Genomic DNA, 25,445 nt, shown 5'->3' with positions numbered 1-25,445 from the left:
GGCAAACCATTAGAAGAGAGGGGCGAGTGACTCGAAGTCTGCAAAGACCCCATATGTTATTGAGAACACTTACAACTTACTATGCATTTAAACATAAATAAAACATGTTATATAAAAACTATGTACAAGTAAATTAAAAATGAATCTGGAAAATACAAGGTCCGAACTTTTTACATTACAAACAAGGCAGTCTGAAAGACAGCTAAATCCCCCGCCACTGCAATGGATACTGAAAGGGTGAACTTTTGACCTTGAGCTGTGACCTTGACCTTGAAGTGAGATGGCTGTCTTAAGAAATATGCGCATTGTCTTGATAAGGTGATTATTTGACCCAAGTTTCATGAAAATCTTTCAAGGCCTTTAGGAGATACAGAGCTCAAATCTTTGACCTTGAGTTATGACCTTGACCTTGAGTTGAGATGGCCGACTCATGAGTTTTTGATAAGGTGATAATTTGACCAAAGTTTGATGAAAATCATCCAAGGGGTTTAGGAGATACACTGAGTGGACAAAAAATGGAAGGTTCAAACCTTTAACCCCAAGTCATGACTTCACCTTGAGCTAACATGGCTGTCTCATAAATTCTGCACATCAACTTAATGAGGTGATCATATGACCCAAGTTTCATGAAAATCCTTCAAGGGGTTCAGGAAATACAGAGCAGACACTAAATTGAATGCTCAAAACTTTGAACCCGATTTGTGACCTTGACCTTGAGCCATCATGTCCGACTCAATAAGTTCTGCACATTGTCTTGACGAGGTGATCATTTGACCTAATTTTGATGAAAATCCTTTAAGGAGTTTAGGAGATACTGGGTGGACACAAAACGGAAGGCTCAAATCTTAGACCACAAGTTCCTTACTATAAAACCAAACAGAAGATATATACATGTATGGACAACCTATTTACATGTAAATTCAACATAAATCATGCATATCTATGTACTAAACAATACAGAAAACACATTCAAAATCTTAATTTACAAACAACAACTCACTAATAAATAACAGGCTAGAAGAGGAACATATTTACACTTTTGTTAGTTCATTTATTCTCCAAGCCTAAAGCTGTGCTATCAATCTAAACAGGTAGGTACTAGTATATGATAGTATGACATGAGATTTGTATTCCCTGAGTGATGTAACAAAATGCTTAGCATCGATTAAGTGACCACGAAACTGCTACAGAATTGTAGACAGTATACTTACATATCAATTAAAATGTATCGTCAAATATGCTATGTACATGTATGTACAAAATGAATTGTGTGAAACGCATGTTATGTACAGGATAATTATACTGAATCTGATTTCCCTGAGTATTCATAGTCATGAACAAACAAATGGCAGTATATGAAATGACAGAGCGAAAGACATATGGCATGACATGTATAATTTGTACAGTTAATATGTGTTATTTTTTTTTAGACAAGCTGTTACGAGTTTATCTTGTCTACTTTGTACTGATGTGAGGTTAAACAAGAGGGCCATGATGGCCCTATATCGCTCACCTGAGTACCATTGCTTTAACCAAAAACAAGAAATTCTAACAAGGTACGATATGTCAAAAAAGACCTAAAAATTGGAGGTACCATCCATGTTGTACCACAGAAAGTGGTCTCAGTTTTTCCTACGGCCAATAATAAAAAGTTACTAAATAAAACTATTTATAGAACATAAAAGGGAGTAATAAAAAAAAAATTGTAAGCAAACAAAAAAAAGGATCTGCCAAATAAAAGCAAGAGCACTGCAATGCAACACAAATGCAGAGCAATATTCACATAAAGCAAAGTCATATGACCTTTGACCCCTAATTGTGACCTTGACATTAAATTTAGCTATCCAAAACATGCGCTCTGCACATCCTTTCAATGAGTGAACATTTGTGTCAGGTTTCTCTGAAATCCATCAAGGGGTTCAAGAGTAACAGAGCGGAAGGGAAATTGCTAACCAACAGACAGACAGACAGACAGACATAAACCAAGGCGATAACATAATACGTCCCTGCGGGGATATAAAAAAGAATCGAGATCTTATGGTGATACAAGTTGTGTGCAAGTTTGGTTAAAATCAAATCATAAATGAAGCTGCTATTGTGCAGACAAGGTTAAAATAGCCAATTTTGGCCCTTTTAGGGGCCATAACTCTGGAACCCATTATGGGATCTAGCCGGTTCAAGAACAAAACCAAGATCTTTTGGTGACACAAGTTTTGTGCAAGTTTGATTAAAGTCAAATCATAAATGAAGCTGCTATTGTGCAGACAAGGTCAAAATAGCTAATTCCGGCCCTATCAGGGGCCATAACTCTGGAACACATTATGGGATATGGCCGGTTGAAGAAAGGAACCGAGATCTTATGGTGACACAAGTTTTGTGTAAGTTTGGTTAAAATCAAATCATAAATGAAGCTGCTATTGTGCAGACAAAGTCAAAATAGCTAATTTTGACCCCTTCAGGGCTCATAACTCTGGAACCCATAATAGCATCTTGCCAGTTCCAGAACGGAACCAAGATCTTATGGTGACACAAGTTGTGTGCAAGTTTGGTAAAAATCAAATCGAGAAAAGTGGAAACTTCACAGGTCACTCAACACGACAAAAACGAAAATGTTGCAGGCTCGGTTTGATTAAGACTGTTATGGACGGTAGTGGAAATGCATGCTACCGTTCATGCCCTCTAGCCCCGGGTTGAGCAGAACTCAACATTTACACATGCTAAAAGTACAAAAAGCAATTTAATTTAGAGACATCTGCAGATGTATTCAAACGGCGGTGAACATGGAACCTTCAATGATACACGTGTTAAGGCATGTAATTCCATGAAGAGCGGCGTAAAGTAAAGGGTTTGCCCCAAACCAGAAACAATGGGCAGAACTAAACAAAATGGAATTTAGGAAGGGGGTCTGAGGTTATGGAGCTGCGTATCACAGGAGATGTCAATAGACAAAATTAAAAAGCAGGCACCATATCCAAGGGGTGATAAAACAATACCCAAGGCTATGAAAGCGGAAGAATTGGAAGCACCCAGGCCGAATCAAATCATAAATAAAGCTGCTTTTGTGCAGACAAGATCAAAATAGCTAATTGTGGGCCTTTCAGGGGCCATAACTCTAGAACCCATAATGGAATCTGACCAGTTCCAGAAAGAAACCAAGATCTTATGGTGACACAAGTTGTGTGCAAGTTTGGTAAAAATCAAATCATAAATAAAGCTGCTATTGTGCAGACAAGCTCAAAATAGCTAATTTTGGGGCCCTTTTAGGGGCCATAACTCTGGAACCCATATGGAATCTGACCCGTTCCCGAAAGGAACCAAGATCTTATGGTTGATACAAGTTGTGTGCAAGTTTGGTAAAAAAACAAATCATAAATAAAGGCTATTTTGCAGACAAGGTCAAAATAGCTAATTTGGCCCTTTTTGGGGCCAAAAATCTGGAACCCATAATGGACTGGAGGAACCGAGATTTATGGTAATACAAGTTGTGTGCAAGTTTGGTTAAAATAAAATCATAAATGAAACCACTATCGTGCAGACAAGAAATTGCTGACGGACGAACGGACTGACGACGGACGGAGGGTGATCACAAAAGCTCAGCATGTCACTATGTGACAGGTGAGCTAAAAAAACACTTGACAATTTGTGCACATCATACATCTGATTGCTTCCACCTTAGGTTCAAATAAAAACATAAACATCCTCATAAAAGAATTGTTGAAAAAATCACTACTGGTTTTAAAATCTCAACTTCTTTATTAAAATAGAATTGCATTGCGAGGCTTATTATTCTAAATCAGATTCATATTGCCGTGTCAAAAGCGAACATCTTCTAAACATTACACAAACACTTATAGGAGCAGGTATGCAAATAGTTATGTGCAACTTCTGGTTTGCAAGCTTAGTTACTTCTCAGTTAAGTTGGGATCCAGTTAGTTATATTCAGCCAATGTCAAACCTTAGTACTTTCATAGACAGTGTCTACTAGCCCAGTAGAACAGGTTGATTGTAAACACTAAGTTACTGTTATGTAAACATCTTGAGATCCAGGTTTTTCATTGTCTGATAGATTTTCAGTTGAAAAGGGATCCTGGTGGTAAAACCAATGGTCATACTCTTTACTGGTGCTGAAGTTTCTGAATTGCAACTGGTTGTCTGAAAATATTGTAAACATGTTTTGTTAGTCTGAAAAAAAAATGTAAAAAACTATAAAACATCTCTGAATAGTTGTTTGTACAGTGCTATGGAAAATGTTTCTAATAAAAATGTATGTTTTAAACAACAGGGCCAAAATTGATCTATATATGTCGCTCACCTGTGTAACACACCATAACAGTGTAAACATGTTTGACCTAGTTTTAGACACCATATGACCCAGTTTGAAGGAGAAACATTCTGACCAAGTTTCATAAAGAATGGATAGAACATGTGTCCTCTAGAGTGAAAAAAAGATTTTGCTTCATTCAGCCTAGTGACTTAGTTTTCTTTGATTGGACCTAGTGACCTTGTTATAAGCCCGTCAAACCGACCAGCCGACAGACCGACTGACGGACGGACGGACCCACCTACCTACCAAGGATTGGAGGACGGCTATTGTTGCTTTGATTGGACCTAGTGACCTGGTTTTAAGACCGTCCGACAGACCGACTGACGGACGGACCAACCTACCTACCAAGGATTGGAGGACGGCTATTGTTGCCCCTGTATACAAACAGGGCCCACGAAGCAAAGCCAGCAATCACAAACCTATTCTCTTACTTGCATAGTTTCCAACTGATTGAACATGTTTTAGTATCAAATATCTTAATAATAAAAATTGTTTAATTCCTTCCAACATGGCTTCCACTCAAAGAACAGTTGTCAATCTGAGTTGATTAATTTTAGTCAAGAATTTAGTCAACACTGAAGCTTGTAAATAGACAGACCTAATAGTAAAAGATTTTAGCAAAGTGTTTGACAAAGGCGATCACAATCTTTTGGTCTACAAGCTATTTTACAGTATAGACTGAAAAACATCCATGTCGATTAAATCTTTCCTTAATAAATGAATGCAGAAGGCCACCAATCAGATATACTACTTGTGGTGTCAGGAATACCCCAAGGGTATGTCCTTAGAGCTCGCCTTTTTCTAACCTATCAGTGACCTGCCAAACTCACTTAAAACCAGCATAAGACTCTTTGCTGATGATAGAGTAGTTTATCCAACTATAAAAAGCATGCATGATTGTGAGACTATCCAGCAGGACCTCCATAAGGTGTCAAAACTGTTTGTTTCCGGTATCCCGACCTACCCTAAATCTGAATGTTTAATATGGTCTTGGAGAGTATAATTTTTTTAATTTTTTAACAAAATGTTGCAAAACTGCCCTTTTTAAGGCATAAGATAATTTCCGTAAAGTCTCACACCTGCTAAATATTGAGGTGGACCATCAGTGTGAGGACTGGAAATCACTTAAAAGTGTTTTGTCTGTTTTGGGTTTAATGCCGTTTTTCCTCATTATTTCAGTTATGTAACGGCGTGCAATTTACAAATGTAACCAGTTTTCATGTGTTCTGCTGCAGTACAAACCTGCTCTCCACAAGTAACTGCCAACTTCCCCACATGAATCAGAGCTGGAAGACGAATGATTTCAGACACAATTTCTTTTATCAAATCGTCATGGAAATCATACCCCTTGCCCAGGGCTGATCAAACACATGACCCTAAGATCCGAAGATCTACGCTTTCCCTATTGAGCTCAGCAGGCGAGCTTATCAAACATTTAGGCAAACAAGACTCTAAAATGCATGAAAAGAAATGATCATACAAATATTGAATATATAAATAAAAGAAACTTCGTACAAAATACATATTCACCCATAATTGGAATGTTGCTCAATGTTTGGCATTCATGGGAAAACAAAATCTAACATATATAACATATGAAATTGAATGAGTACGGAAGGATGCAGCCAGAAATGTTCAAATCAACTATGACTGAAGCATCACAGAAATGGCAAACGTTACAAACAATGAGAAATTCACATCCTTAATTTAATATCTTATATAAAATCCATCATTTCATTGGTTTTGCAGATTACTAGTACCTACTAGAATCTAGGGGCCTTAACTTTCATATTCCCTCCGCTTGCACCCATTATCACATGAACTCATTTTTTCTTAGACTCTGAAACAACCAACCACATCATGTTAAATCCAATGCTACTCTTAACAAGTTCAGGAGTGGCTTTAGATTACTGAACAAGTTTAGGAGTGGCCTAGATTACTGATGTTTTAGCCTGAAATATATGTTTTTATCATCTCTTGGTTTGTAACTTGTGATATAATAGTACTGATTTTAATACTGCACATTAATCTGTGTTTTCAATAACGGCTTAATCATCGCAGTGTCAATCAGACAGTCGCCTCCCAGTCACAGTCAGTTACTGACTGTGGGAACTATCGTGCAGATGTAGATGAACTGATTGTTTGTACGGGACCATACAAAGAGTCAAGCTAAAATGATTGTTCATGCGGGACCGTACAAAGAGTCACGCTAACTGATTGTTCGTGCGGGACCGTACAAAGAGCCACGCTAAATGACTGTTCGTGCGAGACCATACAAAGAGCCATGCTAAATGATTGTTCGTGCGGGACCGTACAAAGAGCCACGCTAAATGATTGTTCGTGCGGGACCGTACAGAGCCACCCTAAATCTATTTTAAGAAACACATCTATAACATGTCTACTGGTATTGATGATAAACTCGAACAGAAAATGAGATTTTTTACCTGTATCTTTTTTATTTCTGCAAATTGTTATCATTGGTTGGTATCAAAATAAAGCTAAGCAACTGCAGAACAAGAGGTCATGATGACCCTGAATAGCTCACCTGAGTAATATGGGCCACATGTTTAAAATTACAAACTGATGCTAAAATATTAGAAAGTAGGTCAGTAGGTCACATTCATGGTCGCTGAAAGTCAGTTTAAAGATCGGTGTGCAAAAACGTACATGTCATCCAAATTTCAAGGCTGTATCTTAAAAAACAAGAAAGTAGGTCAGTAGGGTACCCATGCAGAAACAGGGCCTTTGCAGAATATACTTTTTATCTTTGCCAAATATTTGCCATAACCTTTGCAGAACAGTTGCAGCACATGATTGCTGAATATATTCCACTGATGAGTAGAAATGGAACGAAACGTGCAACTATTCTACAAAGCTTTTGCAAATATGCACTACGCACACAGAATGCAAATACTTCGCAAACAATTTACAGTTCGCAGCTGAGTTGAAACTTTGGCAAACACATCGCAAAGTGATAGCAAAGTATTTGCAACTTACATGCAAATAATATGCAAAGTATTTGCAAATACGTAACAAATAGCAAAAAAATGAATTTCTGAGGTTCAAAGACAAGGACTTTGTTTAATATCTGAAAAACAGATGTGATTGTCACAAAACCATTTGCAGTTTAAATAACTATTAAAAGTCAATCATTGCAGTGATCATTCAGTAACAATAACTAAAATCATGTTATAATGTAAGTTTCAACAATTGCTTCAGTAAAAAGTGTTTTATATAACTATCATTGATTAATATTAATTACCTTTCCACATGCTGCAATATTCTCTGGTTCTTGAAAGTCTAATTGCTTGGTATTGCATTATCCTTAGTCAACAAAGTTTATATCCAGAAAAAAATAATTGAAATTAATGATCTGTTTTTTAAAACAAGTTTGTATCACCAAAATATTTCTACTAAATGATGTGTAAACATTTCCTCACAATGTTTTCAAAATCCTGCCATTTGAATATAGACCAATCAGAAAACAGAATGGTTAATTACTTCCTGTACCTAGAGTCTACCAGGAAAGCAATTCATCTATGTTAACTATTTGCAAATGCTTTGCTCTTTCATTTGTGTACAAAGTGTTTATTTGCAATACCTTTGCTTTGCTGTCTGCTAATTTAAGACAGTATTTGTTTGCAAAACGTTTGCAGTCTGTAATTTATCTAAGTGTTTATTTGCAAACCCTTTGCTTCACTGTGGTACATTTTGCAGACTGTTTGCAAAAGTCTGATGCAAATACTTTGCAATCACTTGGAATATAGTTTCTGAGTAAACATTTAAAATATATTCTGCAAATACATGACAAAGGGTTAAATGTGTATGGGTAGGTCAAGGTCACAGTCAAGTGACCCCTAATCACATGGGGTCATCAGGTAATTATAATTAAGCAGTCTAGGAAATATGATCAGATAATTTTTAAGTATCTATTCATATATAACTCATATAACAAGTGACCCCCAGGGAGGGGCCTCTTTTCACCAGAGGGGCATAATTTGGGCAACTAGGCAATTCTAAATACCAAGTATCAAAGGCCTAGGCCATATTTAAAAAAGTCTTTTCTTTTTTGTCTCTTGACCCTTGAAGTTGGGTAGGTAGGAAGGAAATTCTTTTTTTTTTGGTGGAGGGATTATACTTTTACCAGTAGATAATATTATATGATCATTTCTTACAGAATATTTCTTCTGTAAAAGTAAGACAATCTGTATATCTATATGTTGTATAAAAAGATGAAATTAAATAATACAATTAAAACTTTCTTACTTACTATTTTGCTTACTTGAAATATATGCGGCACTTGTCATACTGCAACTTCTTTTTTTATAGAGGACCACAAGGCAATGCTACATACCAATTATCAAAAGCCTAGGTCTTGTGATTTTAGACAAGAAGATTTTTAAAGTTTTTTCCTATATAAGTCTATGTAAAACTTATGACCCCCGGGGCAGGGCCCCTTTTCACCCAAGAGCCACAATTTGAACAATCTTCACAGAGGACATTCGATGATGTAACATGCCAAATATCAAGGCTCTATGCCTTGCAGTTTTGGACAAGAAGATTTTTAAAGTTTTTCCTTTCGGTTGCCATGGCAACCAGAGTTCTGCATGAAATTAAATTTCTTGACCAATTTTGAAAGCGGGTCACCCAAGGGTCATTCCTGTGAAGTTTGGTGTAATTCTGCCCAGTGGTTTTTAAGCAGATTTTTTTAGAAAATGTTGATGGACAGACGACGCACGTCGCATGACTGACGACGGACATTGTACGGTCACAAAAGCTCACCATGACACTTTGGCTCCTGAAGGTGAGCTAAAACTTGACATTATTTAAATTCATATTTAGTAAGCAAAGTCACATGAAATGAGGCCCTGAAAAGGGTATGTAAAATGGGGACTAATGTTGACTGATGATAGATTTGCCAATTTGTCATTTGCAGAAATTTCTCCAAGTACTGTATTGAAACTTTCCCCAAAATGCTGCAACAGTTATTCAGAGTCAAGTAATGAAAAGTGACCTAATGTCAGGCCTTCAAGTGTTGAAAGTGTGCTTGCGCAAAAATCGTTTTTTCAAAAGATAAATGTAAGCCAGTTATTTATCCAGAATATTTGCCAATTCTGGTTTTGTTTACACTGGTTGGTGCTGTAAGTGTTTGCTATTTGATGGCGTGTTCAGTTATCTTAATAACCAACTGCAATCGGAAAATTCAAAAGTGGTCGACTTTATCATCTGTCCAAGTTTATCATCAGTACAAGTAGCACATTCTTATCGCATTTGTTGGTAAACTGCCTTTTTTTTTTGCCATCCAAGTACAAGTTACAGGCGAATTTGCTCATTAGACTATTTTCTACAAATCTACAAAGTTATCTGCTTTCTTTTAACGGTGATTTTGAACAGGATTATCCCTTTAAGTATCTTTTCCTATATAGCTTGTATTACAAATGTCTCTCGGGGCGTGGCCTATTTTCACCTTATTGGCATTAATTTTAACTATCCTGTTAGAGCACCACTTGGCAATGCTACGTACCAAATATTTAAGGCATATGCCTTAAACATTATCACAAGACAATTTTTTTAAACTTTCACGGGCCATAACCCTGGAACTATAGATTTTATAGTGATACATTTTAAGTGTGTGCATTGAGTTTGGTAAAAATCAAATCATAAATAAAGCTGCTATTGTGCAGACAATGCCAAAATAGCTAAGTGTGGCCCTTTCCGGGGAAATAACTCTGGAACCCATAATGGGATCTGAGCAGTTCAAGAAAGGAACCAAGATCTTATGGTGATACAAGTTGTGTGCAAGTTTGGTTAAAATAAAATCATAAATGAAACCATTATCGTGCAGACGAGAAATTGTTGACACACAAAAATAGCAAATTCTGGCCCTTTAAGGGACAACAACTCTAGAACCCAAGATTTTTGAAGTTGACTCTATATACATTTAGGGAAAAGTGACCACGCCCTGTGGCAGACAAATCAGTATAATTTGAACAATCTTGGTACATAATAGCATAAGAACCATTTTTAATAGTGAAATTATTTCAAAATCGGACAATCGATTTAGGAGGAGATGTAATTTGAAGTTTTTCTTTTTATTAGCTCTGGCAGCCCCTATGTTCAACCAAGTGGAACCGTTTGAACAACTTTGGTAGAGAAACATGGCCAAGTTACATCAAAATCCATTCAGTGGTTTTGAAGATGTCGTTTAAACACAAATGTTAATGACTGACGACTTGATGGACTGACGCAGCATGAACAAATGTGAATGGGGGTCACTTAAGGATCATTCCTGTAAAGTTTGGTATAAATCTGCCCAGTGGTTTTGAAAAAGATTTTAAAGGAATTGTTGAGGGGCGGACCACAGACTACTGACGCTGGACACTGAGCGGTGACAAAAGCTTACCATGAGCCTTTGGCTCAGGTGAGCTGAAAACCAGTCAAATACTAGAGTTCACTTATATTCTAGACTGGTCTCTGAAGTTTTAGTCCGATTACTGTATCTGGAAAGAACCAGTCAAAAGCTGGAGTTCATTTTGATTCTAGACTAGTCTCCGGAGTTTTACTTAGACCAATTATAGCTTTGCATCTTTGTTTTCTAGTAGAATACCAATATTTCTTTGTATTTAGCCAATATGTGTTTGACATACTTACAATACAAACAGGTAAGCCATGAGACCTTTTAGGGTACCGCCATGCAGAGCTTGTTCCAATGGTCTGAGTTGCTCAGTCTAGAAATCGAGCAGAGGACTGTATCACACACTCGGAGTCTAAATATACAGCAGAGGATTGTACAGCACAGTCTGTGGCTCAGAAAGGTAGAATCTGGAAATACAGCAGAGGACTGTCTGGGTAGAATTGGAATGTAGAGGGTCCCCTTTGGCAGATTTTGCAAAGGAATGAAGGTTATAAGAATCTTTCACTGGTTACTGTTAAAGATGGGAATATCCAGCACGAGGGTAACTCATTAGGCAGTTATGAGGCTCCTGCCTCGAGTTACCGCCTAAACAGTTACACAAGTGCCGGGTATTCCCATCTTTACCCGCTGCCACTGACTGATTCTTTTTCTTGCATGTCTTATTCTTCAATTTGTTGAAGATATAAAGGAAAACCAAAGTTTTTTCTTTATAAGGCGCTATTTTGTTATAGTAGTGTATGAATTTACAAATTCATTGTGAGTCATCTTACACCCCTGAGTGTAAGATTAGTCTTTCTAGCAAAGGAAAAGCACGGGAAAATCCTGTCCGGCATGCAATAAATCTGACATCTATACCATATACCATGAAATCTATTTAATAATCCCCTAAGCAGATGAAAAATCATGATAACGTTCAAAGTATATGATATATATTCACTATGCTGCTCTCCTATCCCATTTCTAAATGATATTTCTGGCACTTGTTTTGATGCAAATTTATGATTGCTCACATTTTATATCACCTGTTCTGGTGGAGGCAAAATTGGCAACATCATAAAATAACAGTTAAACCTGTGGTGATGACCACATAAGAAACAAAGCCACTTGCTGATGCCCATGTGCCAACCATGACCACCAGGTCATTAAGTAGAGTCAAACAATGCTGGTGAGCACATATGATTCAAGGTCACAAGGCTCTTCAGTACAGTCAAACCTGTGCTGATGCTTACATGTCATTAGAGGCCACTAAGTTTTTAAATACTGTCAATTATGTTCTGCTGACAAATCAGTTAACCAATGCCATCATTTCAAATTACCGGGCTCTTAAGGTGAGGATTTAGGTGTAATTCAGCGACGTATGGCGGGAACGCCAAACATAATGCTTCGCAACATCGCATCATTACGTTCTATAAAGCTATCGGAAACAAAATGGTTTCGAGCGATGCAGGAGGGTGATACACTGGACGTTTTTATTTGGCTGGATAATCTTGGTGGTTAAGCACAATAATATGCTGTGTATGTGCAAGTCTTTTCTGTATAACAATGGGTACATTTGAGAATTATGAGAATTATGAAAGGCATTTCAAAATTAATGTTTATTTTGAAGACAGACGATGTGTATAATTTTTATTTTTCATTCAGACATTTTATATCATTGCTGTATTACAACCATAGCAGTTATCGAGCGCACTGTCGTTATAAAAATGAAACAAGAGCTCGTCGAACACGAAATGCCCCCCTTGGTGCATTTAGTAATTGCACAAGGAACAGAAATTATATGCTCACTGTAAACAAAAGTTCTACCATTCTGGTTTAATCTGACCTTGACCTTTAACCTAACAAGAGATTACAAAGTGATCTTGGTGCCATCCATTGAGCCATTTTTGAATGTTTCAAATTTCAAGACTAGCTCAAGGTCAAAATCATGGTCAAATTTCATTCCGGTACAAAATAATGTGTATGTGGTCCAAATTTGAAAGCTGTGGCTTGAGAAATGTGAAAGTAGGTCACTAGATCAATATCAAGGTCAAAGTTCATTTCGGTAAACAGAAATATGCATGTGCTTCAAATTTGGAGGCTGTAGCTTGAGAAATGTGAAAGTAGGTAGTAGGTAAAATTCAATGTCAAATTTCAATTCAGAACACAAAAATATGCATGCTGTCTAAATCTGAAGTCTGTACAATCAGAAATGTGAAAGAAGGTCACTAGGTCAATATCAAGATCAAAATTCATTTCCGTACACAAAACTATGCATGTGGTCCAAATTTGAAGCCTGTACCTTCAATATGTGAAAATAGGTCATTAGGTCAATTTCAAGGTCAAATATTTTTGGTACAAAAAACTATGCATCTGGTCCAAATTTGAATGTGGTAGCTTGAGAAATGTGAAAGTAGGTCACTAGGTCAAAATCAAGGTCAAATTTCATTTCGAAACACAAAACTATGCATGTGGTCCAAATTTGAAGCCTGTACTTTCAAAAATGTGAAAGTAGGTCACTAGGTCAATGTCAAGGTCAAAATTTTTTTCGGTGCACAAAACTCTGAAGGCTGTAGCTACAGAAATGTGAAAGTAGGTCACTAGGTCAAGGTCAATGTCAACTCATGTCAAGGTTCATCTTGCCACTTAAAACCATACATGTGGTCAAAATTTAAATGTAGGTTATTGCCAAGAAAATTTTAAAAGCTTTCCCCTATATAAGTCTATTTGAACCATGTGACCCCCAGGGCGGGGCCATATTTAATCCTAGGGGGATAATTTGAACAAACTTGGTAGAGAATCGCTAGATGATGCTACTTTACAAATATCAAAGTCATAGTCTTTGTGGTTTAAACAAGAAGAAAGTTTTTCCCTATATAAGTCTATGTAAACCATGTGACCCCCGGGGTGGGGCCATATTTGACCCTAGGGAGATAATATGAACAATCTTAGTAGAAGTCCACTAGATGATGTCACATACAAAATATCAAAGCCTTAGGCCCTGTGGTTTTGGACAAGAAGTTTTTTAAATATTTCCCCTATATAAACCATGTGACCCCCGGGGCGGGGCCATATTAGACACCAGGGTAATAATTTGAATCATCTTGGTAGAGGACCTCTATATGATGCTTTATACTAAATATTAAAGCCCTAGGCTCTGTGGTTTAAGACAAGAAGATCAGAAACTGTTTTAACTGTTCCTGGCCAATGTGACCTTGACCTTTGACCTAATGATCTCGAAATCAATAGGGGTCATCTGCTGATCATGACCAACCTAACTATCAATTTTCCTGACACTAGGCGCAAGCGTTCTTGAGTTACTGCTCGGAAACCATTTTACCTTAGACATACTGACCTCAAAATCAATAGGGGTCATCCGCTGGTCATGACCAACCTCCCTATCAACTTTTGTGACCCTAGACCTATGCGTTCTTGAGTTATCATCCGGAAACCGTTTTACTATTCAGGGTCACTGTGACCTTGACCTTTGCCATACAGACCTCAAAATCAATAGGGGTCATTTGCTGGTGATGACCAACCTCCCTAACAACTTTCATCATCCTAGGCCCAGGCCATCCGGAAATGGATTGGTCTACATTCCAACCGACCGACAACTGCAAAACAATATACCCCACCTTTTTCGAAGGGGGCATAAAAATTATGAAAAAAATTTGATGTTTGTGTTCTGTTTTGCATTGCAGGTAGTAATTATATACTGACAATTTAACTGTTACTGTTTCCGAAATCCCTATCGGTATTAACTTGCTCACAACATCTCAACAAGTAACAAAAGCGGGTACGTCCATTTGTCCAATGTTTACAAATCGGAAACCTTAGTCTGACTCAGATTGAATCTTGGTTCTACACAATTGTCTGAGTTTGTTTAGATGCAGTAATTCCAAACGATACATTATAGCAAGAACCAGTGTTTGGCGGTCGCTCAATCCTGAATATGTTACAACTTCACATGCTGCATATTATTTCTACATTGCTTCATGCCTCTATTGAAATTCTTGAAGCATTGAATAAGAAACATACAAAACAATTTTTTTTTATGTATATTTTCGACTACATCAATGGCCACAACACTGAGGTCTGACTGTGTGAGATCAAATTAAAACATCATATACTCAAAAATAAATGTTGAAAACAGTCCTGGGAGGTTTAATGATTCTAGGTCAATACTTTCTGACATATGCCCGAATACTAACATTATCTATGCAAAATCAATCATATACCACCAGCTGCACCTTAAATTATATTTAACTAAAACTGTCACAGGAGTGACTCATACCCCCTACATACGGTCTTGTCGCAGAAGAATGGCAACCATAAGTAATCTTAAAATACTTAGAATAATATAACAAAAGCTGTCTCCATAGGATGACACATGCCCCCGATGGCACTTTGAATGAATAGTTATGGTCGATGTTAGAGTTTAGGACCTTTGACCTACGGAGCTGGGTCTTGCGCGCGACACGTCGTCTTACTGTGCCACACATTCATGAGTAGTTATTTTAAAATCCATGCATGAATGACAAAGATATGGACCAGACACGCCCATCAATGCACTTTCATGAAAAATGACCTTTAACGTCTAAGTGTGACCTTGACCTTTGAGCTACGGACCTGGGTCTTGCGCGCGACATGTCATCTTACTGTGGTACACATTCATGCAAAGTTTTTTGAAAATCCATCCATGGATGACAAAGATATGGACTGGACACGCCCATCAATGCACTATCCTTTAACGTCTAAGTGTGACCTTGACCTTTGAGCTACGGAGCTGGGTCCTGCGTGTGACAAGTCGTCTTACTGTGGTACACATTCATGCCAAATTATTTGAAAATCCATTCATGGATGACAAAGGTATGGCCCGGTCAGCCCATCAATGCACTATTCTTTAACGTCTAAATGTGACCTTGACCTTTGAGCTATGGACCTGGGTCTTGCGCGCGACATGTCGTCTTACTGTGGTACACATTTATGCCAAGTTATTTGAAAATCATTCCATCGATGACAAAGATATGGACCGGACATGAAAATTGCGGACAGACCGACAGACGGATCAAAAACTATATGCCTCCCTTCGGGGGCATAAAAAGGGGCATAATTCATGAAAAATTGGTGTCAGAGTTATGCACCTTGTGTCACATGATGTGGGTGATGAGGTGGAACATCTATTTTAAGTTTGAATCAATCCATTTTGTAATAACTGAGATATAGTGAAAATACAACAAAATTAACCTTAAAATTAAAGTAAAAAGGGGACATAACTCATAAAAAATTGATGTCAGAGTTAAGCACCTTATGTGGGTGATGAGGTGGAACAACTATTTTAAGTTTGAATCAAATCCATTTAGTAATAACTGAAATATAGTGAAAATACAACAAAATTAACCTTAAATTCTAAGTAAAAGGGGACATAATTCATGAAAATTTGGTGTCAGAGTTATGCACCTTGTGTCACATGATGTGGGTGATAAGGTGGAAAATCCATTTTAAGTTTGAATCAAATCCATATAGTAATAACTGAGATAATAGATTTCGGGACACGACGGGACGGGACGGGACGCGACGCGACAAAACTGACTCCTATATACCCCCCTCCAAACACAATAATTCTTGAAATATTTCCTGACATTTCATGCAAAAATAAACAACATTCTTTTCACTGCGGGATTCAATGAAAATTCAAATTAATTTCGACTGGATATTTGTATGTCTACATGAATTCACACTAAATACTTATTTGTACTTTGTCTCGCAATTGTACAGTCTTCTAAGTAGGTATTTTGAATATTAACACAAATATTCACATGATAAAGACAACTATGAAATATAATGATTTGAGCCGCACCATGAGAAAACCAACACAGTGCATTTGCATCCACACAGTCTGCAGGATCCATGCTGTTCGCTAAACTCCAATAGGCTGGTTGCAATCGACATGTGTTGGTTTTCTCATAGCACGGCTCATTTGTATATAATATATAATGAACGTATATTTCAGAAAGTATTAGAATTTGAAAATGGAATGGCTAAATATTTATTTGCAAACAGCATACGCAGTTTTAGTGATAAGACGTTTGCCAACGTCATAAAAAGTGGGCAAATGCACAACGTCAAACGCCGCCTATTATAAACGCCATTTGAGACTTCTTTGTTTTTTGCGACTTCGTAGCTCGAAAACGAAGTCGGTAGTCAAGGACTTTTTTTCGTTAATTTGCTCAGAAATACCTTTAAAGTAATTTTATTAATTTTTTAAAAAATCTATGGACCAGTAAATACATGCTCCCAATTTATACAAGAAACATCACTTTTATATTATATAGGTCAAATTTTAGAACAACACATGCTACGATTAATGACTACAACTTTATTATTCGGAAAGGGTCAGACTCAAGCAAAGCACTTAACAAACTCTGTCTATCTATCTCTTTATACTGCCTCACACCTCTCACAACTCGTAAGCAGTCAATGTCGCTGTGGGCTAACAATTTTTTGTAGAAGTGAATTTCATTGAATTTATCAAATATTTTTTTTTATTATTTTTATGTCAGAAAAATGCTCAAGAAAATGGGGGTAGGGAAAAATTTATGACAATACTGCGAAAACTAAGTCAGTGACCCCCGAGTTTTGCTTGATCATTTTACAGTAAAAAAATTATAAGATACTACATGTATTAGTTTTTTAAAAAAAATCTATGGACCATTTTTTTGCACACTACTAATTAGTCATTCCGCACAAAAACAATCATTTCATAGAATGAATTTGGCATGATTTTTGCATAAAGTAAGCATTCCCTCGGCGAATAGTGGGAGCATGTATTTGAAAACAGTTCGACTGGCATATTATATAAAATGAGAAAAACAAACTTTTTTTAATAAAATGAATGCACCGAAACTAAATTACTCACCATGAAAACAGCAACGTTACAACTATTTCTGACTAGGCTAAAATGTGAAATTTCGATGTCATTTGCGTAAAAAGTGTGCATTTGACTTTGATTTAATGACTAAGTCCAGGTAGTCGAGCTCATCGCAGGCAACTCATTTGTTCAAAAGCTTATTGTTTCTTTTATATTTGTGCTTAATCTGGAATTTACACATGTTCAGTTAAAGGAACCAATGCTTTTCTAAAATCTTGTTTCAAATCAAAATTTTGTTTGCACATAAGTATCAATATCTTTAGTAAATAACAGGTATCAGTAAGTTTATTCATTAAGAGAGCCACGTCATGAGAAAACCAACAAAGCGGCTTTCCGACTAGCATGAATCCTGATAAGACTCAGGGCGGATATTCGCAGGCTGGTCTGGATAATCAGTAATTGCAAACCAACTATGTTGGTTTTCTTTAAGTATGGGATCTGGCCAGTTTTTGAAAGGAACCAAGATATTAAGCCAATACAAGTTGTGTGCATGTTTGATTAAAGCTGATCGCAAAATGTTATTTCTATCGTGTTCACAAGCCAAACAAGAGGACCATGATGGTCCTGAATCGCTCACCTCTTCCCACATGACCCAGTTTTGAGTATGACGTCGTTTTTTCTATTATTTGACATAGTGACCTAGTTTTTGAGCTCATGTGACCCAGTTTTGAACTTGACCTAGATATTATCAAGATAAAAATTCTGACCAATTTTCATGAAGATCCATTGAAAAATATGGTCTCTAGCGAGGTCACAAGGTTTTTCTATTATTTGACCTATTGACCTAGTTTTCAAAGGTACGTGACCCTGTTTTGAACTTTACCTAGATATCAAGGTGAACATTCTCACTAATTTTCATGAAGATCTCATGAAAAATATGGCCTCTAGAGAGGTCACAACATTTTTTCATTATTTGACCTACTGACCTACTTTTTGATGGCACGTAACCCACTTTCGAACTTGACCTAGATATCATCAAGATGAACATTCTGACCAATTTTTATGGAGATCCATTTACAAGTATGGCCTCCAGAGAGGTCACAAGGTTTTTCTATTTTTAGACTTACTGACCTAGTTTTTGACCGCACATGACCCTGTTTCGATCTTGACCTAGATATCATCAAGATAAACATTCAGACCAACTTTCATACAGATCCCATGAAAAATATGGCCTTTAGAGAGGTCACAAGGTTTTTCTATTATTTGACCTACTGACCTAGTTTTTGAAGGCACGTGACCCACTTTCGAACTTGACCTAGATATCATCAAGATGAACATTCAGACCAACTTTCATACAGATCCCATGAAAAATATGGCCTCTAGAGAGGTCACAAGGTTTTTCTATTATTTGACCTACTGACCTAGTTTTTAATGGCACGTGACCCACTTTCGAACTTGACCTAGATATCATCAAGATAAACATTCTGACCAATTTTCATGAAGATCTCGTGAAATATATGGCCTCTAGAGAGGTCACAAGGTTTTTCTATTTTTAGACCTACTGACCTAGTTTCTGACCGCACCTGACCCAGTTTCAAACTTGATTTAGATATCATCAAGATGAATATTAAGACCAACTTTCATACAGATCCCATGAAAAATATGGCCTTTAGAGAGGTCACAAGGTTTTTCTATTATTTGACCTACTGACCTAGTTTTTGATGGCACGTGACCCAGTTTCGAACTTGATCTAGACATCATCAAGTTGAACGTTCTGACCAATTTTCATGAAGATCTTGTGAAATATATGACCTCTAGAGAGGTCACAAGGTTTTCCTACTTTTAGACCTACTGACCTAGTTTTTGATGGCACATGACCCAGTTTCGAACTTGACACCGCGCGATCACAAAAGCTCACCATGTCACTTTGTGACAGGTGAGCTAAAAATAGCTAATTTTTGCCCTTTAAGGGGCCATAACTCTAGAACCCATGACGAAATCTGGACAGTTTTCAAAAGGAACCGAGATATTATGCCAATACAACTTGCAAGTTTGATTAAAGTGGATTGCATAATGTGGTCTCTGATGTGTCCACAAGCCAAAAATAGTAAATTCTGGCCGTTTTATGGGCCATAACTCTGGAACCCATGATGTGATCTGGCCAGTTTTCGAAAGGAAGCAAGATATTATGCAAATACAAGTTGTGTTCAAGTTTGATTGAATTGATTGCAAACTTTGGTCTCCAACGTGTTAGAAAAAAATTATGGACGGACAACAAAGGGTGTTCACAAAAGCTCACCTTATCACTACATGACAGGTGAGCTTATAAAAACCCTCTAAAACCATTGAAGATAGGTGTTTTTCAACTATTTATATTTCTGAAGTTAACAAGTTAACGTAGAATCAACATGAATACAAAGGAAACTAGAAAATGCTTTTGTAAAAAAGCGCATGTCTCCCCCAATGCAAAGTCCTATAGGCAAGAAGTCAATAGGGGTCAGGAGCGAAAGTCAAAGAGACACTGATGGTTGGCTGCAATAGGGATCATCTACTTGGCATGTCCAGTCATCCCGCTAAATTTCAACACTCGTGGCCTAGTGGTTCTCAAGTCACTGTTCAGGCTCCTGTGACCCTGACCTTTGATCAAGTGACCTCAAAATAAATAGGGGTCATGTACTCTGCATGTCCAATCATCCTATGAAGTTTCAACATTGTAGGTCAAGTGGTTCTCAAGTTATTTCCAAAAAATGATTTTACATGAACAGGCCACTGTGACTTTGACCTTTAATAGACTGACCCCAAAATCAATAGGGGTCATCTACTCTGCATGTTCAATCATCCTATGAAGTTTCAACATTCTGGGTCAAGTGGTTCTCAAGTTATTGATCGGAACTGGTTATCAATGTTCAGGCCCCTGTGACCTTGACCTTTAACGGAGTGACCCCAAAAACAATAAGGATCATTTACTCTGCATGAACAATCATCCTATGAAGTTTCAACATTCTGGGTCGAGAGGTTCTCAAGTTATTGATTGGAAATGGTTTTCCATGTTCAGGCCCCTGTGGCCTTGACCTTTAACAGAGTGACCCTAAAATCGTTAGGGTTCATCTACTCTGCATGACCAATCATCCTACGAAGTTTCATCATTCTGGGTCAAGTGGTTCTCAAGTTACTGACCGGAAATGGTTTTCAATGTGCGGGCCCCTGTGACCTTGACCTTTCACAGTGACCCCAAAATCAATAGGGGTCATCTACTCTTTATGACCAATCATCCTATGAAGTTTCAACATTCTGGGTCAAGTGGTTCTCTAGTTATTGATTGGAAATGGTTTTCAATGTTCAGGCCCCTGTGACCTTGACCTTTGACGGAGTGATCCCATAATCAATAAGGGTCATCTACTCTTTATGACCAATCATCCTATGAAGTTTCAACATTCTGGGTCAGGTGGTTCTCTAGTTATTGATTGGAAATGGTTTTCAATGTTCAGGCCCCTGTGACCTTGACCTTTGACGGAGTGACCCCAAAATCAATAGGGGTCATCTACTTTCCATGACCAATCATCCTATGAAGTTTCAACATTCTGGGTCAAGTGGTTCTCTAGTTATTGATCGGAAATGGTTTTCAATGTTCAGGCCCCTGTGACCTTGACCTTTGACGGAGTGACCCCAAAATCAATAGGGGTCATCTACTCTTCATGACCAATCATCCTATGAAGTTTCAACATTCTGGGTCAAGTGGTTCTCTAGTTATTGATCGGAAATGGTTTTCAATGTTCAGGCCCTTGTGACCTTGACCTTTGACGGAGTGACCCCAAAATCAATAGGGGTTGTCTACTCTTCATGACCAATCATCCTATGAAGTTTCAACATTCTGGGTCAAGTGGTTCTCTAGTTATTGATCGGAAATGGTTTTCAATGTTCAGGCCCCTGTGACCTTGACCTTTGACGGAGTGACCCTAAAAACAATAGGGGTCGTCTACTCCAGCAGCCCTACAACCCTATGAAGTTTGAAGGTTCTAGGTCAAATGGTTCTCCAGTTATTGCTCGGAAATGAAGTGTGACGTACGGACGGACGGACGGATGGACAGATGGACGGACGGACAGGGCAAAAACAATATGTCTCCTGGGGGAGACATAATAAAAGTCCTTGTGAAAACATCTTGATTTACAGTATAAATACCTCAGTATTAACAAGTTCCAGACGTTTCGTAGGAGTATTGTTGTAAAGGTATTGTAGAAGACCTATCAGATGAAAACTGACAATCAATTTGCTGACGTTGACAAATATTTCCTACTTGCCACACACCTCATTGGAAGAAGTCTGTGAAAAAAGAAAGAACAGTTTGTTCCAAACATGAAGAATAATATTTTTATGTAATGACTTATTTAAAATATCAAATTTTACATTATGACAGTTTCCAATTATATTTTGAACAATTTCTCATTGCCAATAAATTTCTTATGAAAAGGGAATTTACAGAAGAAATTAGACTGGACCTTTTCTGAGAATTTTCCATCCTCCACAAAATCACCTCTAGATGTTTCTCCAATGGGACCTCTTTGAATGACAAACTCTTGACACTTTTCTAACACGGTTATTTTTGGACTGGTACTCCAGCACACCACTGTTAATAAACAAAAATACTCATCTTATTTTACCTGGAAAATATAGATTCAATCAGCTCAAAAATGCTCCCAAAATACTGAAGGAATTAATTACAACTGATTTTCAATCAAAGATTGTTTCTGTTTAGGACTCTGAGATATATACATTAATCCCGGCTAAGAAAATTCCAGATGTTTACATGGAATGTCTGTGAATTTACATGAAAGTCTGGACTACAGAGTATTCGGACAAACTTTCAGGAGTTGGATATGGAAAACTGCGGAATACTGCCAAAAATGTCCAGGGATTTCAGGAGTACTTTCCACGAACAAGTTTCCGGACTTATTCCACACACGTCTGTGAACAATTTTCTAAAGTTATTCTGTGGACGTCCATGGACAATTTTCCTCAGTGGTCCAGGAAGTTCCGCTGACAGTATTAATCAGTAGCTCTACATATGATTTATTACACTTTTTGCAGTAAATGTATAGCGAACAATAACACTTTAATTAGTACATGCAATATGATTTTGTTGCATATTATCACGAATGCAATTTCAAACACTATAATAATGATATATATGAACAAGGAAAATGAATCTTTGACAGTTGGAAGTGACTGATTTAATACAATATTTTTAAGCATATATACTAACAAAGATTAGTCACACTAGTGATAATGAAATAATTCAAAGACAGTACCTGAAGTCATCTGTTCTAAATATGCATATTATCTATAAAATCTGTGTGAAGCTTAAAACTGGTTACCTTAGTATTCATTGTTTTTTTCCTCTGTATAAATGACTGACATTCATGTGCTCAATTAGCATAATTAAAAATGTTTGTATTGGTTCACTGTTCAGTTATGTAAACAAACTTACTTGAGCAATCTATAGAATCCCTCCTCTTTGAACTGAATTACCTCACATAATAAAGTTTCACTAATTTCTACACAACTTGTTAACATCAGACTTCCAGTTACATATTTAACAAGGAGCTGCGTTCAATAAACGCTTGATGCCCCCGGTGGCATCCTTGTCGATACAAAGCAACCTAAGTCCAAAACGAAGTCAAGGTCAAACTGAGGTCAGGTGATGTCTGAAGATGAGGAATGGTCACAGGTTACATCTGTATTAGTATCAATTCATTCTTGTAAGCGGTATTGATGCTAGACAAAATGGTCCCATTTGGTTTAACCAAGAGATGGCCCATATAAAGCAACTTAAGTCCAAAATGAGGTCAAGGTCAAGGTCAAACTGAAGTCAGGTGATGTTTGAAGATGAGGAATGGTCACAGGTTACATCTGTATTAGTATCAATTCATTCTTGTAAGCGGTATTGATGCTAGACGAAACGGTCCCATTTGGTTAACCAAGAGCATGAAGAGATGGCCCATATAAAGCAACCTAAGTCCAAAATGAGGTCAAGGTCAAACTGAGGTCAGGTGATGTCTGAAGATGAGGAATGGTCACAGGTTACATCTGCATTAGAATCAAGTCATTCTAGTAAGGGGTATTGATGCTAGACGAAACGGTCCCATTTGGTTAACCTCGAACGGACAGACGAACGGACAAACAGGACGATCACTATATGCCTCCCGCATCAGTAGATGCCGGGGGCATAATTACCGACATGTATACTAAACACTGGTCCATAGTTTGTACTATAATGACTTATCTATGTTCAACACATATTTAATGTCAAAGGTCAAAGTCTACACCAGGATATACATTATCCCTTTCCATGGCAATGGTTCTGTTCAGAGTCAAGCACGGAGAGAAGTCGAGTGTGCCGTCTTATCGGAAGTTGTATTGTGCTTCATTGTAATTTTAGGTGATACTTTTATTACTTTTTTTTTAGAAGTGATTAGCAACAACATCTTAGTATTATCGTTGTAATTACATGTACATGTAAATGTTAGACATAGTGTTATATAACAAAGTCTCTCATAATTCTAATGTTTTGAATGACTGTGTACTGTTGTTTTTAATGTTCTGATTATTTTATGTGCATGTATTAATGTACACAGATGAGATTATAAAAAGAATAAATAAATGTTCAACACATGTTTACTGAGCTAATAAGCAAAAAATGTAAAAATAAAACTGTGAAAAATAATCTTGATGTCATTACAAAAAAATGCATTGATATGTCTGCAAGTCAATTATCAGAACAACCGGCCCTCAGTTCTTTGGACAATTATTAAACTGTTGAGATGGCAACTGTCATTCAAAAAGTGTGAGTCAACATTTCTTCAATCACTCAATGTTCCTCAAAATTCAAAATTTCAGTAAAATATCACAATATTTAGCTATCAGCATTATGATACCTTACTTGCGACAGAATCCCACCACTTCGGCTAAACAGAAGTGAACCTCCTGTGACAACTGTCCATACAACTGCTCTTCATAAGGGTATAATGGGTTGATTCTAGACTGAGATGAAAAGTTGTCTCTTCTGCTGTCATACGACACACCAGTAAATTGCGGCAATCCAGTGAAAACAAACGTGCCTGGAAACAGAAAACATTTACCATGGATGAACAGTGATACAGTGGATAGGGTACCAGTCTCTCATCCTAGGTGGTATTTTAGATGAGAACCATTATTAAAATGAGGCCTGAACTCCAATATGAAACTGGTTGTTTAGGAGCACATAATTCTGACAAACTTTCCAATGGCAAGACTTGGTCAGTTCTTTAACCTATGAACCAGTATTACAATATATGGACTCCAGTAATAGAATACTGGTTTAGACTCTGACTTCAGGTATATTTAAGACACTTGTAAATGAAAACAATATTACATGCAAACATTCAAGGGTGCCATAGTCACAAAATAAACCCATCGAAAGCTATATAAATATCAGAAGAAAAAGTTTTTGTTACAGGACTGCACAATCATAATAAATAATTTGTATGATTAATAAAAATGAACTTGGAATGAGTCCAAGTGTGCAATCTTCTCTTTCATAATTATATGGTATTTCATAGCAAGAAGGACAGTGCCCTTGACATTGACCATTGCTTGACTAAATGATTGTCATGGTATGGTGACATAATAAAGCATCTCACCCTAAAAGCCATTGAAAAAACATTCATTTTATATTGAGCTGATCTAAGTGTGACTAACTTTAGACCTAGGGACGTTTCTCGCATTACACTCTTACATTGTGAACATTTGTGCTAAATTAAACAAAAAAAATCCTCCATGCATGAAACAGAAATGCTCCTGACAAAGATGCCATTCTGTTAAC

At 37.2% G+C, this 25,445-nt stretch overlaps 1 protein-coding gene across 7 annotated transcripts in view; it reads right to left on the bottom strand.

Annotated features, from left to right (window-relative positions):
* Positions 1 to 3,458: 3,458 nt before the first annotated feature.
* Positions 3,459 to 25,445, bottom strand: part of LOC123527447 (uncharacterized) — a 166,228-nt gene continuing 144,241 nt past the window's right edge. For 4 of the 7 annotated variants that reach the window (XM_053523415.1, XM_053523413.1, XM_053523416.1 and 1 more), the window contains 5 exons: positions 24,525 to 24,702; positions 22,084 to 22,211; positions 21,767 to 21,907; positions 10,976 to 11,146; positions 3,459 to 4,152 (listed from right to left, as the gene is read on the bottom strand). The gene's annotated coding sequence lies outside the window, so the exon portion shown is untranslated. Of the gene's footprint in view, positions 4,153 to 10,975; positions 11,147 to 21,766; positions 21,908 to 22,083; positions 22,212 to 24,519; positions 24,703 to 25,445 lie in introns of all 7 variants that reach the window. The other 3 variants (XM_053523414.1, XM_053523417.1, XM_053523418.1) reach the window with 3 other exon arrangements.

Source organism: Mercenaria mercenaria, chromosome 14 (genome assembly GCF_021730395.1).
Source record: "Mercenaria mercenaria strain notata chromosome 14, MADL_Memer_1, whole genome shotgun sequence".
NCBI lineage: Eukaryota > Metazoa > Mollusca > Bivalvia > Venerida > Veneridae > Mercenaria > Mercenaria mercenaria.
This window is presented reverse-complemented; position numbering and strand designations above follow the sequence as displayed.